Source organism: Sarcophilus harrisii, chromosome 2, assembly GCF_902635505.1.
Source record: "Sarcophilus harrisii chromosome 2, mSarHar1.11, whole genome shotgun sequence".
Taxonomy (NCBI): domain Eukaryota; kingdom Metazoa; phylum Chordata; class Mammalia; order Dasyuromorphia; family Dasyuridae; genus Sarcophilus; species Sarcophilus harrisii.
Window position 1 is genome coordinate 347,254,960 of NC_045427.1, and position 11,452 is coordinate 347,266,411.

At 34.1% G+C, this 11,452-nt stretch overlaps 1 protein-coding gene across 1 annotated transcript in view; it reads left to right on the top strand.

The window, feature by feature from the left end:
- CDKL3 (cyclin dependent kinase like 3) overlaps positions 1 to 7,591 on the top strand; it is a 109,284-nt gene extending 101,693 nt beyond the window's left edge. The window contains exon 14 of the transcript XR_004232071.1: positions 7,315 to 7,591. The gene's annotated coding sequence lies outside the window, so the exon portion shown is untranslated. The remainder of the gene's footprint in view (positions 1 to 7,314) is intronic.
- Positions 7,592 to 11,452: the final 3,861 nt, after the last annotated feature.

An 11,452-nucleotide genomic window follows, 5' to 3' on the forward strand; every position in this document is an offset into this window, starting at 1 on the left:
ATGTTGAAAGAATTCATTGAACACCTTCTGAAAAAGACCCTAAAATAAAAACTCCAAGGAGTATCCAAATTTCATAACTATCAGACTAAGGAAAGAATATTACAAGCATGCAGGAAAAAAACAGTTCAAATACCGAGGTGCCACAATAAGGGTCACTCAAGATCTGACTGCCTCAACATTAAAGGATTGAAGGGTCTGGAATCTGAGATTCTGAAAGGCAAAAGAACTTGGAATGCAGCCAAGAATAAACTACCCAGTTAAGCTGAGCATTTTCTTCCATGGAAGAAAGTGGACATTTAATGAAACAGAGGAATTCTAAATCTAAACAAAAAATTTGATCTCCAATCATAGAACTCAAGAGAAGCAGAAAAAGGTAAAAGGAACTCTTGAGAACTATATTTCTGTTGTGGATATACATAAAGATCACATGTATAATTTGATTTTACTGATATAACATAAAAAAGGGAAGTAGAAATAGAAAGGGGATAGTGTCAGAAAAGGGGGAGATAAAAATAGGGAAACTACATCCCACGATGAGACAAAGGAAACCTATCATAGATGAGGGAATTTAGAGAGGGTGAGGAACATTGTGTGAATCTTACCCTCATCAGAGTTGGCTCAAAGAGAAAATAATTGACATATTTGTTTTACAGAGAATCTTCTCTCACCTCATTAAAAAGTGGGAGAGGAAAAGGGAAAAGGAAAAAGAGTAATAAGGGAAGGATACAAGAAAGGGGGATTCAAAGGGAGGAAAGAGGGATCCAAAAGAGGGAGAGCTGTGTGACGCAAGTGGGGCCTATAAGTTTAATACTAGGGAAGGGGGAAAGGGGGGGCAAGAAAAATAAAAGCACAATCCAGGGATATTATGATGGCAGGAAATACAGAATTAGTCATTTTAACCATAAATGTGAATGGGATGAAATCTCCCTTCAAGCGGAGGCAGATAGCAGACTGGATCAAAAGTCAGAACCCTACAATATGTTGTTTAAGGAAACACATTTAAAAGCAGGGAGGCTACAGAGTAAAGGTAAAAGGCTGAGCAGAATCTATTATACCAGGGTGAAGCCAAAATAGGAGCCATCCTTATCTCGATCAAGCAAAAGAAAATTGATCTAATTAAAAGAGATAAGGAAGGTAACTACATCCTGCTAAAGGGTAGCATAAACAACGAAGCAATATCAATATTAAACATATATGCACCAAGTGGTATAGCATCTAACTTCCTAAAGGAGAACTTAAAGATAGTTACAAGAAGAAATAGACAGCAAAACTGTAATAGTGGGAGATCTCAACCTTGCATTCTCAGATTTAGATAAATCAAACCACAAAACAAATAAGAAAGAAATTAAAGAGGAAAATAGAATACTAGAAAAATTAGATATGATAGATCTTTGGAGAAAACTGAATGGTGACAGAAAGGAGTATACTTTCTTCTCAGCAGTTCATGGAACCTACACAAAAATTAACCATATATTAGGACATAAAGACCTCAAAATTAAATGCAGGAAGGCAGAAATAGTAAATGCTTTCTTTTCAGATCATGATGGAATAAAAACTACATTCAACAAAAAGTTAGGGGTAAATAGACCAAAAAGTAATTGAAAACTAAATAATCTCATCTTAAAGAATGATTGGGTGAAACAGCAAATTATAGACACAAATAATAATTTCACTCAAGATAATGACAATGATGAGACATCATACCAAAATTTGTGGGATTCAGCCAAAGCGGTAATAATGGGAAATTTTATATCTTTAGAGGTTTACTTGAATAAAATAGAGAAAGAGAAGATCAATGAATTGGGCTTGCAACTTAAAAAGCTAGAAAAAGACCAAATTAAAAATCCCCAATCAAATACTAAACTTGAAATTCTAAAATTAAAAGGAGAAATTAATAATACCGAAATTAAAAAAAAACTCTTGAATTAATAAATAAAACTAAGAGTTGGTTTTATGAAAAAACCAATAAAATAGATAAACCTTTGGTAAATCTGATTAGAAAAAAGAAAGAGGAAAATCAAATTGTTAGTCTTAAAAATGAAAAGGGAAAACTTTTCACCAATGAAGAGGAAATTAGAGCAATAATAAGGAGTTACTTTGCCCAACTTTATGCCAATAAATTTGATAACTTAAGTGAAATGGATGACTACCTTCAAAATATAGGCTTCCTAGATTAACAGAGGAAGAAGTAAATTGCTTAAATAATCCCATCTCAGAAAAAGAAATAGAACAAACAATTAATCAACTCTCTAAGAAAAAATCCCCAGGACCAAATGGATTTACATGTGAATTCTACCAAACATTTAAAGAACAATTAACCCCAATGCTATATATACTATTTGAAAAAATAGCAGGGAGATACATACAGAGTAAAGGTAAAAGGTTGAAGCAGAATCTACTATGCTTCAGGTGAAATCAAAAAAGCAGGGGTTGCCATCCTGATCGCAGATCAAGCAAAAGCAAAAATTGAGCTAATTAAAAGAGATAAGGAAGGGCACTATATCTTGCTAAAGGTTAGCATAGATAATGAAGCAATATCAATTTTAAACATATATGCACCAAGTGGTGTAGCATCTAAATTCTTAAAAGAGAAATTAAGAGAGTTGCAAGAAGAAATAGACAGCAAAACTATAATAGTGGGAGATCTCAATCTTGTACTCTCAGAATTAGATAAATCAAACTACAAAACAAAAAAGAAAGAAATTAGAGAGGGAAATAGAATATTGGGAAAATTAGATATGATATATCTTTGGAGAAACCTGAATGGTGACAGAAAGGAGTATACTTTCTTCTCAGCAGTTCATGGAACCTATACAAAAACTGACCATATATTACGACATAAAGACCTCAAAATTAAATGCAGGAAGGCAGAAATAGTAAATGCTTTCTTTTTAGATCACGATACAATAAAAATTATATTCAACAAAAAGTTAGGGGTAAATAGATCAAAAAGTAATTGGAAACTAAATAATCTCATCTTAAAGAATGATTGGGTGAAACAGCAAATTATAGACACAATTAATAATTTCACTAGATAATGACAATGATGAGACATTATACCAAAACTGGGAAGTAGCCAAAGCAGTAAAAAGGGGAAATTTTATATCTTGAAAGGCTTACTTGAATAAAATAGAGAAAGATAAGATCAATAAACTGTGCTTGCAACTTAAAAAGCTAGAAAAAGACCAAATTAAAAACCCCAATCAAATGCTAAGCTTGAAATTCTAAAATTAAAAGGAGAAATTAATAATATTGAAAGTAAAAAGAAAACTATTGAATTAATAAATAAAACTAAGAGTTGGTATTATGAAAAAAAACAATAAAATAGATAAACATTTGGTAAATCTGATTAGAAAAAGGAAAGAGGAAAATCAAATTGTTAATCTTAAAAATGAAAAGGGGCAACTTTCCACCAAATGAAGAAGAAATTAGAGCAATAATAAGGAGTTACTTTGCCCAACTTTATGCCAATAAATTTGATAACCTAAGTGAAATGGATGACTACCTCCAAAAAGATAGGCTTCCCAGATTAAAGAGGACGAAGTAAATTGCTTAAATAGTCCCATTTCAGAAAAAAAAAAAAAATAGAACAAGCTATTAATCAACTCCCTAAGAAAAAATCCCCAGGACCAGATGGATTTACATTTGAATTCCACCAAACATTTAAAGAACAATTAGCCCCAAAGCTATATAAGCTATTTGAAAAAAATAGGGAATGAATGAGTCCTTCCAAATTCCTTTTATGACACAGACATGGTACTGATACTTAGCTAACCCAGGTAGGTTGAAAACAGAGAAAGAAAATTATAGATCAATCTCCCTAATGAATATTGATACTAAAATCTTAAACAAGATATTAGCAAAAAGACTACAGAAAATCATCCCCAGGATAATACTCCATGATCAAGTAGGATTTATACCAGAAATGCAGGGCTGGTTCAATATTAGGAAAACGATCAGTATAATTGGCCATGTTAATAACCAAATTAACAAAAACCATATGATCATCTCAATAGATGCAGAAAAAGCATTTGATAAAATCCAATATCCATTCCTATTAAAAACACTTGAGAGTCTAGGAATAAATGGACTTTTCCTTAAAATAATCAGTAGCATCTATTTAAAACCATCAATAAACATCATATGTAATGGGGATAAACTGCAACCATTCCCAATAGGCTCAGGAGTGAAACAAGGTTGCCCACTATCACCATTACTATTCAACATTGTATTAGAAATGCTAGCTTTGGCAATTAGAGCTGAGAAAGAGATTAAAGGAATTAGAGTAGGTAATGAGGAAACCAAACTATTACTCTTTGCTGATGTTATGATGGTATACTTAGAGAACCCCAGTGATTCTACTAAAAAGCTATTAGAAATAATCCACACCTTTAGCAAGGTTGCAGGATACAAAATAAACCCTCATAAGTCATCAGCATTCTTATATATCACTAACAACAAAGAGAAATTCCATTTAAAGTAACTACTGACAGTATAAAATAATTAAGAATCTATCTGCCAAGGGAAAATCAGAAACTTTATGAGCAAAATCACAGAACTCTTTCCACACAAATAAAGTCAGATCTAACTAACTGGAAAAATATTGAATGCTCTTGGATAGAGCGAGCAAATAGAATAAAGATGACAATACTACCTAAACTTATGTATTTATTTAGTGTTACATCAATCAGACTTCCCAAAAAATATTTTAATGACCTTGAAAAAATAACAACACAGTTCTTATGGTAAAACAAAAGGTCAAGAATTTCAAGGGAATTAATGAAAAAAAATTCAAATGAAGATGGCCTAGCTGTACCAGATCTAAAATTATATTATAAAGCAGTGGTTACCAAAACCATTTGATATTGGCTAAGAAATAGATTAGTTGATCAATGGAATAGGTTAGGTTCAAAGGACAAAATGGCCAATAATTTTAATAATCTAGTGTTTGACAAACCCAAAGACTCCAGCTTTTGGGATAAGAACTCACTGTTTGACAAAAATTTCTGGGAAAATTGGAAATGAGTATGGCAGAAACTAGGCATTGACCCACACTTAACACCGTACCCCAAGATAAGGTTAAAATGGCTTCATGACCTAGGCATAAAGAATGAGATTATAAATAAATTGGAAGAGCATAGGATAGTTTACCTCTCAGATCTGTGGAAGAGGAAGGAATTTATGACCAAAAAAAACCTAGAGATCATTATTGATCACAAAATAGAAAAATTTGATTATATCAAATTGAAAAGTTTTTGTACAAACAAAACTAATGCAGATAAGATTAGAAAGGAAGCAATAAATTGGGAAAACATTTTTACAGTCAAAGGTTCTGATAAAGGCCTCATTTCTAAAATATATAGAGAATTGACTCTAATTTATAAGAAATCAAGCCATTCTCCAATTGATAAATGGTCAAAGGATATGAATAGTGAAGAGATTGAAACTATTTCAAGCCATTTGAAAAGATGCTCCAAGTCATTATTAATCAGAGAAATGAAAATTAAGGCAACTCTGAGATACCACTACACACCTGTCAGATTGGCTAGAATGACAGGGAAAGATAATGCAGAATGTTGGAGGGGATGTGGGAAAACTGGGACACTGATACATTGTTGGTGGAATTGTGAATACATCCAGCCATTCTGGAGAGCAGTTTGGAATTATGCTCAAAAAGCTATCAACCTGTGCATACCCTTTGACCCAGCAGTGTTACTATTGGGGTTATATCCCAAACAGATTTTAAAGAAGGAAAAGGGACCTGTATGTGCAAGAATGTTCTTGGCAGCCCTTTTTGTAGTGTCCAGAAACTGGAAACTGAGTGGATGCCCATCAATTGGAGAATGGCTGAAAAATTGTGGTATATGAATATTATGGAATATTATTGTTCTGTAAGAAATGACCAGCAGCATGATTTCAGGAAGGCCTGGAGAGACTTACATGAATTGATGCTGAGTGAAATGAGCAGGACCAGAAGATCATTATTTACTTCAACAACAATACTATGTGATGATCAATTCTGATGGACTTGGCTCTCTTCAACGATAAGATGAACCAAATCAGTTCCAATAGAGCAGTAATGAACTGAACAGCTACACCCAGGGAAAGAACTCTGGGAGATGATTATGAACCACTACATTGAATTCCCAATCCCTCTATTTTTGTCTGCCTGCATTTTTTATTTCCTTCATAGGCTAATTGCACACTATTTCAAAGTCTGACTCTTTTTATACAGCAAAATAACTGTTTGAACATGTATACATATATTTTATTTAGCTTATACTTTAACATATTTAACATGTATTGGTCAATCTGCTATCTGGGGGAAGGGGGGAAAAGTTGGAACAAAAGGATTTGCAACTGTCAGTGCTGAAAAATTACCTTTGCATATATTTGTAAATAAAAAGCTATAATAAAAAAAAAAATAGGTGGCAAAAGTTCCTTAAGGAACTTTCCCAAGAAATGGCAAGAGATTCTAAGTCAGGCACACCTGGCATGGAAAATTTGCAGAGCGAAGAACTCAGAAGACCCAAGAAAGCTTCCTAGGAGCTTCAGCTATAGGATTGGAGTAAAAAGAGTTTATCATAATAAAGAGAGAATAAAATTTGGGGGGCCCCATATTTGGTGCCAAAAATATTGAGAAAGACATCCCAAAAAGATTAATGTTCCCCTGGCTGATGTCATGGGTTTGGTGAAAAAATTTGTACATTTAGTTTGTCTCCAAATTAAGGGGCAAAGATTTATTATTTTGCTTGATAGCAGGCTAAAGTTCCAAAGAAATTTTTTAGTAAACAGTCAGAATCAAGATAACTTTATCGGAAAGAGAAACCAAGTTTAAGTTGATAAGCTTATATTACAGTTTAGACGTACAATAGCAGAGTGTTAGGGGTGATCTGGCTCCCATCATTGAGTCTACCGTTTACTGACCAACAGATTGGCCAACATTGTTTGTGGCACTCCCAAGGGCAGCTAACTTTAAGGTTTCTCAGGCCTTGCCACTTTCTCACACCTCTTCAGAATGAAGAATGACTATAAAAACGTGACATTCTATGAGAAAGGTGCCAGGTAGTTCTAAGTCATAGGACCAACAGTATGACAGACTAGACATTTTCCCCAAAATACATTAACTCTCCAGACTCCCCAAAGAATAATTATATGTTTAACATAAAGAATTTACTAATGAATCCATTAGATAAAAAGGAGAAAACCCCAACAAGGTAAAAATCCTTAGGAATTAAGGGAATAATGGGATAATGCTAATCTTTAAATGGATCACTCAGTACCTTTCTCACACCAGCCTCCACTCTCTGGCAGGAATACACAGTTTTGTGGGCTTGTGCCTGTGGCCTATATTGTGAAACCACTCCTGCTTCAGAGATTTTGCTTGTATCATCTGCCAGCTCCCCCACTCCCCAATAAACAACAGACATGATTATGTGTGCTCAATCATGTGAAGAAGAAGGATGAGGAAAAGCGTTTTGCCATCTGCCTGATTTTGCCAGGGATCTCCAAAACTGCAATTCTGCCCTGAAAACCATTCCTACCTGCCACCTATCTTGCAAAAAGTGTCAAATCCACCCAGCCAGAGAAGGTAAGGAGAACCAAGACTGTGGGTGGTTGTGCTGAACTTGAAGGAAAGGGAACTAAAATCCATCTGGGACCAATCCCAATCATCTAGAGGTTACTCATGACAGAGCCTCAGGATAATGCACAGTGAATCCCCCCAATCTGGGAGGAGACCAAGGTACCTTTGCAATCTAACCCTAGAGATATATCCTCCAGCCAAAGAAAAGAGGTCAAAATCGGTGATAGGGAATATAAGAGAAAAGGGGCTGAAATATCAAAGATTTCAAGAGGAAGAAAACACAGAAAGATAAATTGAGAGATTCTTAAATCTCAAAGCTAGAATGAGTTCTAAATACCCAAAGAAAATATGGAGTTCTAACAATTATTACATGACAAAAGAAAATGAACCAATACATGAGTGAGTAAACACAGACTCCTATGGAATCTCAGAACATAGAACAAGAAATTCCAAAATGTCTTAAAAGAGAAATGAAATTCATAAAAAAAAAGAAATTAGGAATGAATACAGTTAGAATTTATAGCTCTCAACCCAGAAATAAAAAAACTCAACTAGCAGATTAGGAAAAAAAAATGAATTTGGAATTCTTTCAAAGAAATGAAAGTGATTAGCATATTTGTAATGCAAAAATACTGAAGTGGAGGAAAATTTGGTTGTACAGAAGGAAAAGGCAAAATGTTTAGCAAATACATGGTCTCTGTACAAGCCAAAGCCATCGTCCTTAAAATAAGGATTCACAGAAACAACTTAAAAATCATTGATTTCCTAGAAAAAGAGATTGGGAAATAAATTACAAGTATTTATTAAGTACCTACTATGTGCCAGGAACTGTGCTAGGAATTTCTTCTCTAAGTCTTCTCTAATAGTCTAATGAGGGAGACAAACATTTATATATATGCAGCATAAATATAAAGTTAATGTATTTGTAAAGTACACACATATGCAAAATATATAAATACAGGGTAGTTTGGGAATTATATCACTGGAGGTCAGAAAATGCTTCATGTAGAAAATGGGGCCTTCTATATTGGATTGCTTGCTGTCTAGGGGAAGGGGGTGAAGGAGAGGGAGGGAGAAAAATTTGAAACACAAAGTTTTGCAAGGGTCATTGTTGAAAATATCTTTGCATGTATTTTGAAAATAAACGGCTACTATTAAAAATGTTTTTAAAAAGAAAAACATATTTTTTTAAAAAAAGAAAATGGGACATTTATTAAGAAATCTGTATTTTAGCTTATAAATGAGGAAGAGTGGGTCCCTATTTATATAATCAAAAAAAAGTTTTTGAGCAAATAAGCTATCTCTCACCTTACCTTGATGAAGTGACATGCTTATAATCAAAGAAGTAGTAAGTAGCAAAGCTGGAATTTGGACCCCCATGTTCTGATTCCATATATAGCATTCTTTTTATCATAATTATATGTTTAAAATAGAGAATTTACTAATGAATCCAACTGGATTAAGTTATATAATACTATAATTTAATCACTTATTTACTACCTTGCTATTTAATCTTTTATGCATATGGTACTTGCTTCCACAACTAGAATCTTAGGACAGGCACCATATTTTGTAAATACGACAAATACATTTTAATTTTTTAATCTGCTGTATCAATTATTCTAGGAGAGATAGGAGATAGTCATTTTTCTTCCCATAGTCTGCTGGGCATAAGGCCTTATACAGTTAATATTGGGATGGAAAAAATAAAATAAGACTGGAAAGATTGTGAGCTCACAGTTACTTTAGACTGTGGAGGGTAGAGCAGATGACCATAGATTATTACACTGGAGCTGCTGCTATAAGCAAAATTTATTTTATTTATTTATTATTAATGGAGCAGACTTCTTTCTTTGAAGTGGATAGATATCCAGGAGGGTATAGGTCCCATTAAAAGAAATCCTATTATTTCTTCATTTGTTCTTTCCTGTCATAAGCACAAACCAATGATATAAGCTAATGAATAAAATATATCAAGAGTTAATTATCCCCTTTAATAAAACACATGCTATCTTTAGGTCATAATATATTCCAACTAGGAGGAGGGAAGATTCAAATAATCAGTTGAAAGTGTTTTCTATTTGCTTGTACCTTAGTCTGGAAAGGAGAAACTATTTTCCCAAATCAAATATAAGCAGAAGGTTGAGTTCAATTTAACAAACACTTAACATATGCACAATTGGGTGATGAAGAAATCCAAAGGTGAAATAAGGATTTAGAGATGGAAGAAACCTTAGATATCATCTATTTTTTCTTTTTCTTTTCTTTTTTTCCCCTGAGGCAATTGGGGTTAAGTGACTTGCCCAGGATCACACAGTTAGGTTGTGTTAAATGTCTGAGGACAGATTTGAACTCAGGTGGTCTGACTTCAGGGCTGGTACTCTATCCACTGAGCCACCTAGCTGCCCCCTTAGATATTATTTATTCTAGCTCTATGAGGAATCTAAAGCCTAGAGAGGTTAAGTTACTTGTCCAAACAGAGGCATAGATTCCAAATTTAGTGCTCTTTTCCCTATATCATGTTAGCTCCAAGGAGCCAACAATCTCATGGAATGGGGACAAGAAAAATATACATATAATTATAATCATTACAGTTAAAGTAAGATAAGCACATAGAAGTCCAAATGGAACAACATAAGAAATCTTTCAAGGAAAAGATTAATTATAGATGAATACAGAACATCTTGTTCAATGTACTTAAACTCAAGATGTCCCAAAATGAATTGATTCTTTCCCTTCAAAGCCTCCCCATTTCCAAATTTCTCTCTTACTTTCAATGGCATCACCATTCTCCTAGTCACATAGGCTCACCAATTAGGTTTTAACTCCTCATTTTCCCTCCCCCTCCCCACATCCAATCTATTGCCAAAGCTAGTCAAACATAAAACCCCTTCTCTCCTCTGACATTATGGCAACCTGCTGATGGGTCTGTCTGTCTTGAATCTCTCCCCATCCCAATTCATCTTCCACTCAATTATCAGATTAATCTTCCTAAAATGCACGTCTGATCATGACATTTCCCTCCTACTCCCCAACTCCCATTCAATAAACCACAGTGACTGCCTATTACCTCTAGGATCAAATGTAAAATCCTCTACTTGGTTTTTAAAGTTATTCATAAACTGGGCCCTTCCTACTTTTCCAGTCTTTTTTACCCTGTACTCTTCTTCAGTGACAATGGCCTCCATGCTGTCCCTCAAAAACAACACTTCATTTCCCAACTCCAACCATTTTAGCTGTTCTCCCATTTTCTCCCTCCCCATGTCTACTTTCTGGCTTTCCTGATTTCTTTCAAGCTTAGCCAAAAGTCTACCTTCTGCAAGAAGCCTTTATTTGTCCCCATTAATCCGATAATTTATCCTGTATATATCTTGTTTGCTGTTGTCTCTCCCTTAGATCACTAACTTCTTAAAGGCAAAGATTGTTTTTGCCTTTCTTTGTTTCCCCAGCATGTAGAACAGTGCCTTAATTAATATTTCTTAAAGGAAGGAAGAGAAACCAAATGTAAAACTTTACATTCATTTCTCTCTTAAATTTTACTAAGTTGGTTTCAGCCCATCATGTCAAAATTATTTAGAATCATGATTTTCTCACTTATTATATTATTCCTTCCAGGTTCATGCCATCCTCAAGTTGTACAAGTATGTATGTCTTCTTTGCCTCACTTCTTTATTCTGTAAGGTGATGCAATAAAAAATTTCAAAACAACAAAAAACAAACCAAATACTTCTTGACTTGAATTGATTTATGGCTAGGCTGGGAAGATTTGGGGTAGAAGACAAGCTTTCGTGAAAGCATTGGTACCTGAGGTAAACCTTCAAAGATGGGTATGTAAGAAACAAATTATGTTATCAAAAACTCCCCTGA